The following is a 13,399-nucleotide window of genomic DNA, read 5'->3' on the forward strand; positions in this document are numbered from 1 at the left end:
GATGGCCACTCACAAACTTTTAGGACCCCAGATGCTACTCACCAAAGTAGAATTTATAACACTTTATGCCAATTGACCTAGATGTTCCCTGAGACTATGATCCCCATCCCTCAGTCCCTCAGAGTGTTTGGATGTGTCTGGAAAGTTTTTATGACTTTGCCTTGATCGTGCTGTGCTAACTTCCCCTATGTTGTATGCTGTCTTTCCCTTCATCGAAGTTGACCCTTGTCTACTACCTAGTTAGTGATTTCTCCTTTCCCTGCCTTCTCACCCTTGTAGCAATCAAAGGTGATATTACTCTGTGTGTAAACCTTTTCTTGGGCTTTTTATAATAGTGTTCTCATATAGTATTTGCCCTTTTGTGATTGACTTATTTCACTCAGCATAAGCCCTCGAGGTTCATTTATGTCATTGTACATTCATCTTTGTTCTTTATCATTGCATAGTATTCCATTGCGTGTATGTACCATAATTCATTTATCCATTCATCTATTGATGGGCACTTAGGCTGGTTCTATCTTTTTGCTATTGTGAATAATCCTGCAATGATCATGGATGTGTATATGTCTATTTGTGTGATGGCTTTTATTTCTCTAGGATATATTCCTATGAAGGGGATTGCTGCATTGTATGGTATTTCTGTTTCTAGCTTTTTAAGGAGGCACCATGTTGCTTTCCACAGTGATTGTACCATTCTACATTCCCACCAGCAGCGCATAAGAATCCCAATCTTACCACAACATCTCCGACATTTCTTTTCTTTCTTTTTTTGTGGTCGTTTTTGATTTATGTCAGAATTTTTTTTTTTTTTTTAATGGGGTAGGAAACCCTGGTGGCATAGTGGCTAAGTGCTACTGCTGTTCAGCAAAGGGTCAGCAGTTCAAATCCGCCAGGCGCTCCTTGGAAACTCTATGGGGCAGTTCTACTCTGTCCTATAGGGTTGCTATGAGTCAGAATTGACTTGACAGCACTGGGCCAATGTTGGGGTGAGATGGTATCTCATTGTAGTTTTGATTTGCATTTCTCTAATGGCTAATGATTGTGAGCATTTTCTCATGTGTCTGTTAGCTTCCTGAATGTTTTCTTTGGTGAAGTGTCTGTTCATATACTTTGGCCCATTTTATAATTGGGTTATTTGTCTTTTTGCTGTTGAGTTGTTGTAGTCGTCTATAGATTTTAAAGATTACACCCTTGTTGGATATGTCGTAGTCAAATTTTTTTCCCAGTCTGTAGGTTCTCTTTTTACTGTTTTAGTGAAATCTTTTGATGAGAATAGGTATTTGATTTCTAGGAACTCTCAGTTGTCTTGCTTCTCTTCTTCTGTTTGCACATTGTTAGTTATGGTTTGTATTGTATTTATGCCATGTATTAGGGCTCCTAGTGTTGTCCCTGATTTTTCTTCCATGATCTTTATTGTTTAAGTTTTATATTTAGGTCTTTGATCTATTTTGTATATTCTTTTCTTAAAGTCAACTATGTAATATAACATAACTTAATTGTGGAAATTCACACACACTCAAGGAGGTGGGGCAGATTATATAAGGGTTTGGTCATTGACGGTGAGCTTAGAATTCTGCCTACTACGCACTGATAACATAAATAACTCCTAGGTTACACAGCTAAAAACTGGTGGCACCAGGGTTTGAACCCTTGGCTGTCTGACTCTAGAGCTTCACCCATATTGCCATACGGTTGTTAGTTGCCATTGATTCCGCTCTGACTAATGGTGACGTTAGGTAACACAGATCGTGCTATCTTCACGATCATTGGTATGTTGGAGTTCATTGCTGGAGTTATTGTGAAGTGCCTTCCAACCTAGGGGACACGTCTTCCAGCACTATATTGGACAACATTCTGTTGTGATCCATAAGGTTTCATTGGCTAATTTTCAGAAGTAGATCACCAGGCCTTTCTCAGTCTGGACACTCTGTTAAAGCCAGTCCACCATGGGTTACCCTGCTGGTATTTGAAATACTAGTGGCATAGCTTCCAGCATCTTAGCAACACGTAAGCTACCACAGTATGAGAAACTGATATATGGGTGGCCATACATACTGAATTTAAAGCTACAGATTAAATGGAGGAATATTTGGCCATTGTATTGTTATTGAATGGTTCCCCTTGGAGATCTGCAGTGGTCCTAAATGGACTATATTATCTATTGCTGCATTCTAAACTCATATTTGTTTTATAATTTTTAAATTTTATCACTATGTGTTTATTTTAAAAAATCATAAAGGACCATCAGACTTATTTTTATTTTTCATTTTGAAACGGAGATGCAAAACAGAAAAGATGCAAAATTTAGAATCCCATAAACCCATCACCCAGGTTCCCTAATTGTTAACATTTTACTTTATTATTTTCTTTCTATGTGTGTATGTTATTTTTAACAGCTTTATTGAGATATAATTTACATGCCATAAAATTAATCTGTTTAAAGTGTACAACTCACTGATATTTAGTAGATTTACAGAGTTGTGCAAACATTATCACTATATATTCCAGCACATTTTCATTATCCCCCAAAGAAACATTGTACTCATTATCGGTCATTCCCCTCGCCCCCACCCCCCTTTTCAGCCCTTGGCAACCACTAATCTACTTAATGTCTCTATAGATTTGCAGATTCTGTATATTTCATACAAATGGAATCATGCAATATATGGCATCTTAGTTTCTTAGTATGGGGAACCCTGGTGGCACAGTAGTTAAGAGCTATGGCTGCTAACCAAAAAGTCGGTAGTTCGAATCTACCAGTCACTCCTTGGAAACTGTATGGGGCAGTTCTACTCTGTCCTATAGGGTCACTGTGAGTAGGAATTGACTCAAGGCCAACAGGTTTTTTTTTTTTTTATTCTTTGTTTAAGGAGCCCCGGTGGTTCAAGGCTTAACATTTGGGTGCTAACTGAAAGGCTGGTCATTCAAATCTACCAGCGACTCTGTGGGAGAAAAGACCTGATAATCTGCTCCTGGAAAGATTACAGCCTAGGAAACCCTCTGGGGGCAATTCTACTCTGTCCTATAAGGTCACTATGAGTCGAAATCGGCTCAGCAGTGCACAACAACATTCATTAAAAAAAAAAAAAAAAAAAAAACATTCATTAGGTAGTTCTTTTTTCCTTTGTCAATTTTAATAAATGTACCATACAAATACAAGATATTAATAATAGAAGAAATAGTATGTAGGATGAGGGGGACATATGGGAACTCTACTTCCTGCATAATTTTTCTGTAACTTAAAAATGCTCTAAAAATTAAAGTAAAAAAAGAGTATTGCTAATACTACCAGTTTTAGACCCAATTTTACATTTAGATAATTTTTGGAGAACTGTTTCCCTGGTGTCTTTTTCTATTCCTCCTAATCTTTGACTGCCCACATGTTAAATATTTATAAAGGTAAGATTTCTGAATTTTTTTTAATTTTTAATATAGCACTTTTCAGTTTTCACATTTTTCAGTATTCCTATAACAACACTGAATACGAAGTTTGGTCTGACAATTGCCTCTATTAGAATATAACCTTTGTTCACTAAACATAATAATATTTTAATGACCCTATTTAAAATCTGATGCCAAAACAACAGCAAACAAATAGGGCTGCTTCAGTTGGAGTGAATATTGAGCAAAACCTCATGTGCAAGTTTTTCTGTGCATACTCAAGGGAGAAAGCTGATAGTACGTTTCCCTTTAAACAGACCACTATCAGCCAGATGAACACAGGAAATTGTGTGCAGATCAGTTTTCAAAACATCTTTCCTGAGCATAACTAAACCACAAACTTCATTCTTTCTTTCTAACCACAGCTGTGTTGTAACAGCATCATACATTATTGCAGTAAGTATTACTCACACGTGGGGACCATGAGATATTTATTTAGCAAAAACATTTTTTTTTTAAAACCTCAATTTACTGCCTCTTGTTAGGTGACTGTGGGCAAATGAGTAGACATATTTTTAAGCCATAGTTACCTCAACTGCAGTATGGGTAGAATAACATCTGCCTTTCAAGTTTAAGATGATTTAGAGAAAATGTCTTCGAACCTTGCCCAAGTAAAGCAAAGAAAAATAAACCCCAATTTACAGGCACACAAAAACCAGAAGGGGTTAACTCATTTGCCAGGAAAGAACTTGAGAAATGTGTTATAAATCTGGAAGAGCTGAATTAACTTATCACAAATGGAACATCTGTAACTAAAAGTGAAAGAGAAGATTTCAGCAGTTTGCTCAAGGCAGAGCGGAGGCTGGTGTATCGTTCATTAAGAGACTTTGTGCTATGGATTTGCAAGTCAGATTTTGTGTGGTAGGACAGAAAAGGAGATATTAATAATGAAACTTTTATTTATCTATTTATTTGTTTTGTCCTTTAACTATTACCAAGGTATGTTGTTGTTAGGTGCCATTGGGTGGGTTCCAACTTATAGTGACCCTATGTACAGCAGAATGAAACACTGCCTCACGATTATTGCTATATTCGAGGCCATTGTTGTAGGCACTGTCTCAATTCATCTCATTGAGGGTCTTGCTATTCTTCTCTGACCCTTTGTCTTACCAAGCATGATGTCCTTCTCCAGGGACTTGTCATTCCTGATATCCAAAGTACATGAGACTAAGTCTTACTATCCTTGCTTCTAAGATGCATTCTGGCTGAACTTCTTCCAAGACAGACTTGTTTCTTCTTTTGGAAGTCCATGGTTCTGAGGCACTACTCACTGGAAGAAGATGAAGCAAAGTCTAGAAATATAATTTTTTAAAAAACTTAGTTACATAGGACACATAGGAGAAACTTGTAGCAGAGGTTTTCAGAGGAACTTTTTCAAATCAAGGACTCTAAAAAGCAAATATGTCACTTTGATGGCTAATGTATACCTAATCCAGGCCATAGTATTTTCAATCACTCCATATCCATGTGAAAGCTGGACAATGAAAAAGAAGACAGAGGAAAAATTGATGCATTTGAATTATGATGTTGCCAAAGAATATTGAATATATTACAAACTGCCTGAAGAATGAACAAATCAGTCCTGGAAGAAATACAATAGGAATGCTCCTTAGAAGTGAGTATGGTGAGCCATCATCTTGCTTACTTTAGACATGTCATCACTGAAAGACCAATATCTAGAAAATGACATCATGTTTGCTAAGTTAGAAGGTCATCAAAAATGAAGGAAACCCTTAATGAGATGGAATTACACAATAGCCTCAACAATGGACTCAAACATATCAAAGATCATGGAGATGGTGCAGGACCAGGTGATGTTTGTTCTGTTATATACAGGATTGCTATGAGTATGAGCACTGCATTGGGCAAATCTGCTGCAAATACCTCTTTAAAGTGTTGAAAAGCAAAGATGTCACCTTGAGGACTAAGGTGTGCCGGACCCAAACCATGATGTTTTCAATTGCCTCATATGCATGTGAAAGTTGGACTATGAATAAGGAAGATCAAAGAAGAATTGATGCCTTTGAATTGTGGTTTTGGCGAAGAATATTAAATATACCAAGGACTGGCAAAAGAACAAACAAATCTGTCTTGGAAGAAGTACAACCAGAATGCTCCTTAGAAACAAGGATGGCATACTTTGAGCATGTTATCAGGAGAGATCAGTCCCTTTAGAAGGACATCATGCTTAGTAAAGTAGAGGGTCAGTGAAAAAGAGGAAGACCCTCGATGAGATGGACTGACACAGTGGCTGCAACAGTAGGCTCAAGCATGGCAACAATTGTGAGGATGGCACAGGACGGGGAAGTGTTTCATTCTATTGTATACGGGGTCGCTATGAGTCCGAACCACTCGATGGCACCTAACAACAACAACAACATGAGCCAACTCAATGGTAACTAACAATTACTACTAACAACAACAATGACAAAGGAGCCAACTTGTCATATCTTTAATGACTCACAAGATATGGAAAGACTGATTTGTCATTCGCTAGAAAATGATATGTTTGGTAGACAGCCAACGAAAACAAAGAATAGATTGTGTCACAATGAAATGCATTGACAATAGCCACAAAAATGGGCACCAACATACTAATGACTATGAAGATGGCTCTGCACTGGGCAGCTTTTCATTCTATTATACATAAGGTCGAAATGAGTCAGAGCTGACCCGACGGCAACTAACAACAACATAGCAAGACTCAGAAACATACTTGTCTTCAAAACCTCAGGGAAGGAAAACAAGTTTATTATTGATTTGTGGTGGTAGCTCAGATTCAAATTGATTATGCCTGTAGTTGGGGTGCCAGTTTGATCTGCAGCTGTGTACACTGTTGGAACTAAGACATGACCAGGCATGTCTGAAGGACAAGTGGGAGTGCTTCACCAAAAATCAATTTATAGTAAGAATGAGGCACCTCTTAGGAGATAAATCATTCTAAGGGGAAGAGGAGTAAGATACATGTGACTGGCCCAATGACAAAGTCTCAGTCACTGGATAAGTAATTTTGAGTATAGCATGATTTATGTTACTTACATTCTCAGTTTGGCTTCCAACTTCCTCCAATCTCTGGGGACTCTTACAAGGTCTAACAGCTCTTTAAGTTATGTGAGTAGCAGAAGCCCTTTTTGTTTACCTTATACAAGGTCGAGATGATTTGGAATCAACATTACAATAACAAATTTGGTTTAGCTTATGTGTCACAGTATAACACCAAAGAGTGAGATGAGGGGGATACCCTCAAACCCATCCAACCACCTCCACCTCTGCATGAAACACAGAATGTCTTCACTGAGCTGAGGGCTTCAGGGAAGCTCACCTTCTCAAGGGTCCTAGATAGTGGTGGTTTCTGGTAGGGTTGGCAGTGGTGACATCAAGAGCTCAGTCAGCCATGAGCCTCAGATGTTCTCAGATTTGAGGCACCTTTATGTGGTTACATAGGTGCAACAGAGGCCCTAGAAGTGGGTGACTTTGAAGGACACCAGAGTATGAGAGGGAGAAAATGATTTTCATCCTTCATTCAACAGGTAATTATTAACTAATTGACTGAATTCGAGAATACTTGGATGTTGTTGAGTGGGACAACTTTCAAGAGCCCAGAGGTCCTTTAATAGTGGAGGACAAGTGCTTAGGGTATATAAAATATGCTTTGTAATGTCAACTCTATGATGGCAGGGATTTTGTCTGTCTTAATCAATGCTATATCCCCACAGCCTAAAATGGGAAGAAGCAAGTAATAGAAGCAAACAAATATTTGCTAAATTTGTTGAATGAACATAACTTCATTATTCTGGAAAAGATTGTCCAATAAATCTATGTAGCTGGACCTTGCTGGAAAAAAAAAAAAAAAATCTTTTTCCTGCCTGTTTACAATGCAGACATTGTAAATGACCTTGTAAAATGTAAGTGGAATCATGTCGTTCTGATGCACAAAGCTCTCCGGTAGTTCCACCTCACTCCAAGTGAAACTCAGAATCTTTACAATGGCTTACAAGGCTCTACAAGATCTTGCCCTCCATTGTCTCTAGGATTCCATTTTCTGTTCCCCTTGCTTCATTCCTCTGCTCCGGTCACACTAGTGTCTTTGCATTTACTCCAACATGGCTGTCACCCTCCCAAATCTGGGCTTTTATACTTGTTGTTTTCTATGCCTGGGTCACTTATCTTCTGGCTATCCTTGTTGTTGCTTCCTTACCTCATTCAGGACTTTGTTCAAATGATTCCTTCTAAAAAATTCCTTCCTTGATCACCCCTTTTAAAACTGAGACCTATATTTCCCTCCCAACAATCTGGATTCTTCTTTTGTGCTTAAATTTTCTCCCTAGCATTTATTATTCTCTAGCATGCTATGTGTTTTGCTTATTCAGTTCATTGCCTATCTCCCTCCACTAAAATATTAATAGAAGCTCCATAGAAGCAACAATTATTGTCTCTTTTTGTTCCCTGAAATGTTCACTGAGCCTACAACATTTCCTTGAAAGAACTCACTGACTTTTGTTGAATAAGCAAAGAGTTGAACAAATAATATGAAGAATTATGTGGGAACTTACTATGTTGAAACTGTTTGTCACAAAGCCAATAGAATGAAAAAGTTTTTATAAAATATCCTCAGTGTAAAACCTGTTTGCTAGCTTATTCTCTACAGAAATTTAAATTTTATTTAAAAAGTTTTTATAAAATATCCTCAATGTAAAACCTGTTTGCTAGCTTATTCACTATAGAAATTTGAATGGGTGGTGAGTATAAATTGGAAAACTTTTCAGCTCTTTGTTTCTCTAAATCATATTTTTGCTCTGAGCCCCTATCTGGCCAAAATGGTAGGAAACTCAATATTATTCATATTATTCATCATTGGGCCTCTCTCTCCTTTGCCAGGTTTATGCAAAAGCCCTGGGATTTTAATGTTTTTCAGAAAATTTGTTGAGGGTCCTCTGATTTCGATCCTTTGGGTGCTCACTTATACTCTTGCATGATATCTTCTATCTCTGCCAAATTTTGAGAGCAGAGTCTTTGCCAAAGCTTAGAGGTGTCCTGGGTCCTGGCTGCCTAAGTTCACCATGGTAACATGCCCCTGAGGTCTTACTTCCCTCCATAGCTTCTGCAAGGAAGTGGGACATGAGCTCCCGATTCTTGATAAAATCCGGTTATAGATTGAATTGTGTCCCCCTAAAAAATGTATTGTAAATCCTAACCCCTATACCTGTAGTAATAATCCCTTTTGGGGGTGGTTTTCCTTGTTATGTTAATGAGGTACTATTAGTGTAGGTTATGTTAATCTCTTTTGAGGTATAAAAGAGATGAAAGAAGCAAGTGAGCAAGCAGAGATGGGGGAAGATAGATGCTATGCCACACAAAGATTATCAAGGAGCCAAGGAATAGACACTAAAGAGACAAGGACCTTCCCTCAGAGCTGGCACGGAGAGAAAGCCTTCCCCTAGAGCCAGCAACCTGAATTTGGACTTTTAGTCTCCTAAAACTGTGAGAAAATAAATTTCTGTTTGTTAAAACCGCCAAATTGTAGTATTTCTTTTATAGCAGCACTACATAACTAAGACAAACCCCAGACACCTTCCACTTCCATATTTGGGTTTTATTTCTCCCAAGAGCTGCTCCCACCTCTTCTCTCCTCTCTGGAAGAGTCTCCTGCATGATCTCTGTTTAATTTAAAAGCCTTTAAAAATGTAACATGGAACTCTCTCTCAGATGAGATGGGAGAAGTAGATGCTGAAAGCAGTCAACTCTTCCCTTTAATAAACCATTTTGTAATAAATGATTTTTAAAATCAGTTTACTAAAGAAAGTTCTGAGGCAAGGCTAGGAGCGTTGCTGAAGGCTAAATGAACAATATACCAGAATACATTTACTGAAGCAAAAGAGAACATAAAGGTTTGAAAATGGCAATGGCTAAATAAATCTGATTCATACAAAGCTTTTTGAAAAAATGTAATGAGACGTAGTTATTTGGACAAAGGATAAATCACAAGGCAAATCCAGGTATTTGTAGCAAAAAATTGAACATGTTTTAAAATCAAAATATTATTAAAATGTTTTAAAGTGAATAATTTGCTAAATGAAAAGAAAATAAGAACTATGTTGTTTTTTAAAATCATGACCACAAGCCTTTTTCCATAATACTCATAAAATACTAAATAATACAGACATAAAACCAAACCAAACCCAGTGCCGTCGAGTCGATTCCGACTCATAGCTACCTTAAAGGACAGAGTAGAATTCCCCCATAGAGTTTCCAAGGAGTGCCTGGCGGATTCGAACTGCCGACCCTTTGGTTAGCAACCGTAGCACTTAACCACTACACCCCCAGGGTTTCCATTACAGACATAGACGATGTTATTTGTGAACTCTTTTTTGTTTTAATATCTGTGTACTTAACAGTCTTCTGGTTTAGCACAAGTTCTCAGTGTCCTTGCTTCATTTTTGTTCAAGTCATTTGACTATTATTTAATCATCCTAGTTCTCTAAGAAGATCAGACTACAGCCTTTAGTATGGTCTACACCTCAACATAAAGAGAACAAAAATCCTCACAACTGGTCCAATAAGCAACATCATTATAAACGGAGGAAAGAATGAAGTCATCAAGGATTTCATTTTACTTGGATCCACAATCAACACCCATGGAAACAGCAGTCAAGAAATCAAATGATGCATTGCATTGGGCGAATTTGCTGAAAAAGACCTCTTTAAAGTGTTAAAAAGCAAAGATTTCACTTTGGGGACTAAGGTGCACGTGACTCAAGCCATGATATTTTCAATCGCCTCATATGCATGTGAAAGCTGGACAATGAATAAAGAAGACTGGAGGAGAATTGTTGTCTTTGAATAATGGTTTAGGTGAAGAATATTGACTGTACCATGGACTACCAGAAGAATGGACAAGCCTGTCTTGGAAGAAGTATAGCCAGAGTGCTCCTTGGAAGCCAGGATGGTGAGACTTTGTCTCATGTACTTCGAACATGTTAATAGGAGAGACCAGTCCCTGGAGAAGGACATCAGGCTTGGCAGAGGGTCAGTGAAAAAGAGGAAGACCCTCGAAGAGATGGATTGACACAGTTGCTATAACAATATGCTCAAGCATAACAACGATTGTGAGGATGGCACAGCACTGGGCACTGTTTTGTTCTGTTGTATACAGGTTTGCTGTGAGCTGGAACTGACTCAATGGCACCTAACTAACGGCAGCAGTTCTCTATAAAAAAAAATTTTTTTTTTTTGACAGGTACAATTATTGATGAAGAAATTTGCCCAAGGTCACATACTTACTAAGTACAGAATGTGAATCCCAGCACAGGTCTAACTCCATATTTTCCTAGGTTTACCAGTACAAATACAGCAATATAGATACTCTTGCTTGTTTTAAGACCACCCTTTGACTCAGTGTGTACACTAAAATGATGATGTGGTTAGGCGTCAAAGTGAATTCTGCATTCAATACCAGCGTGTAAACTATTGGTTACTGGTTTGGAACCAGATATTACAAGAAAAATACAGAAATCTGGAGTAAACATTTATAAACTATTATAGCAATTGGTATTCCACAATATCCAAGCTCATAATCAGTGAACTCTTCTCGTTTAACAATGTATTGATCAGTAAAATGCTGTCGAACTTGCACTTGCGTGATGATTTCCATGGGTTAGGCTGCCTACTAGTCACATGTGATATTTCAAGGTTAGTTGATCAATTTTACATATAAAATCTGAGAAGTGTATAAAATTTGAGAAAAGGTAGGCATTTAATATTTATAACTTCTTATTTTCAGTTATTTTACTTTTAATTAATTTTTTGTAGTTTAATATATTTTTTAATATTGTAGCTACACTTGAGAAATAAAAATTTTATTTATTTTATTTTACACTCTAATTTACAGGACTTCTATTTTAAATCTTAGGCCACTGGATATTTGTCAAGAGAAAAGATGCCTTTTCTGAATGTGGCATGCAAGATATGTGATTCTTAAGAAAGGCAGACCAAAAGACTCCAGCTCGTTTTTCATGGAAATATGATCCATTATGTTTGGAGCTTAGTTTCAGGGCCACCACTGACGAAGAAGTACTAAAACCTCAGTGTGTTTTTTGTGGACATATACTGGCTAATGAAGCAATGAAATCATCAAAACTTTTGGAGGATTTGCATTCAAAACATAAATAAATTCAAATATAAAAGAATTCTTTGAAAGAAAAAAATGTTGAAAGAAGCTGACAGAAGCAGAGGTTCACTGTTTCACACACAAACACTAGAGCTTTATGGGCCGCCTCTAATACATCACTGTGTGCAGTTGCCAAGGCTTTGGTAAGACTGCATTAAAAATTTTTGTTTGGAAATGATGGGTGACTCTGTCGCAAAGGACGTAGCTTAAGTTCTTTGCAATGACACCATAGCTCGACATATTCAGGAAATGGCTCATGATACGAAAAACCAGTAAGAACAAATATAACTAGCTATGCATTTTTTATTGCAGCTTGGCATATGCACTGATATTGCTAACATCCTTTCAATATGTGTGTGATTTGAATGTTACAGTGATTGTACTGTCAGCAAATGCGGTTTGGAGTTAAAGTCTAGAATGGAAATAAATTCTGATGACAAAGCTGTGATGGCAGGAGAATAATCTGGAGTAGCTGTCCAGATTAAGAAGATTGTGCCAAACAGTGCAACAATCTGCTATTTCCAAAACTAATAAAGTCTTGCCTTAAGGAAAAAAAGAAAAGGTGAGCTGAACTAAATAGCTACCTAAGTAGTAAAAATTGTGAATTACATAAAGGCCAGTAGGTTAAATTCAGGATTATTCTCTTCATCATATATTAATAAGGAAACTGATCATAAACAACTATGCATACTAACATTGACGGGTATTGAGGGGAAAAGTTATGTCAAAAGTGTTTGAATTACGGAACAAACTCAATGTTTCTACAAGGTGAGAAAGTTGTTTGCTCTACTTTTCAAAGATATGAATCGGACCAACCTGTTGCCATTGAGTGGACTCCAATTCATAGTGAACCTATCGGACAGAGTAAAACTGCCCCATAGGGTTTCCAAGGAGCAGCTGGTGGATTCGAACTATTGACCTTTTGGTTAGCAACCAAACTCTTAACCACTGTGCCACCAGGGCCCATTCCATGAATTGGACGACTGCACTTATTTGTCTGATATCTTTGGTATTTTTGATGATCTTTAATTTTTCCATGCAAGGAAGGAATGTAACATGGTTTTCAATGGACACCATGGAATTAAGAGCTTGGAAGAACAGAGTTCCTTTAGATTGCTATGGCCTGTTTCACAATTTAACAATTATCCATGAAGCAGACAGTGACCCTGGGAAGCACATCTGCAAGATGAACTTTCAGTACATTGTATTTGGAGGTGAAAAGTGAGAAATGGGGCATGTTTGCTTTAGGATATGGATATACGTGGATCATACAAGCAAGTACTGTTATTCTGCTCACCTTAGTTCTTTTTCTATCTTGCTTGGTACCCCGCTATTTAATTTCCAGGAAGGTTAAAGATGGCATAAATAAAGGATGTGTAGTTTAGTATCAGTCAATTTTCTTTGCTAAAAACACTCCTTCATCGGCATTCTTCTTTTTTTGGTAAATCCAATTTTTGTTCCGATTCTGCCAGATGTGCTTGGATAATCCTGTATGATGATGCTGGTATTAATAATGACGATGGTGATGTTAATGGTACTATTGTTGTATTAAAAAATATATATAGTTTATAGATATATATATTTTTTGTAGATGACTATAATTTAAAAATCTAAAATATGTGTCTCTTTTGTCCTCTTCCTGGAATAGTGAATTTTACATTCTCTTTTGAAGTGCACCATTTGACTCTTTGTCACTGAAAGTGACACGTTTAGTCTTTTGAGATATCTTGGTATAATGCCACAAAAGCTTTTAAAATGGCATTTTAGTGGGCGAAGATGTTCTGGCTATCA

This window comes from Elephas maximus, chromosome 23 (genome assembly GCF_024166365.1).
Source record: "Elephas maximus indicus isolate mEleMax1 chromosome 23, mEleMax1 primary haplotype, whole genome shotgun sequence".
Lineage (NCBI taxonomy): Eukaryota > Metazoa > Chordata > Mammalia > Proboscidea > Elephantidae > Elephas > Elephas maximus.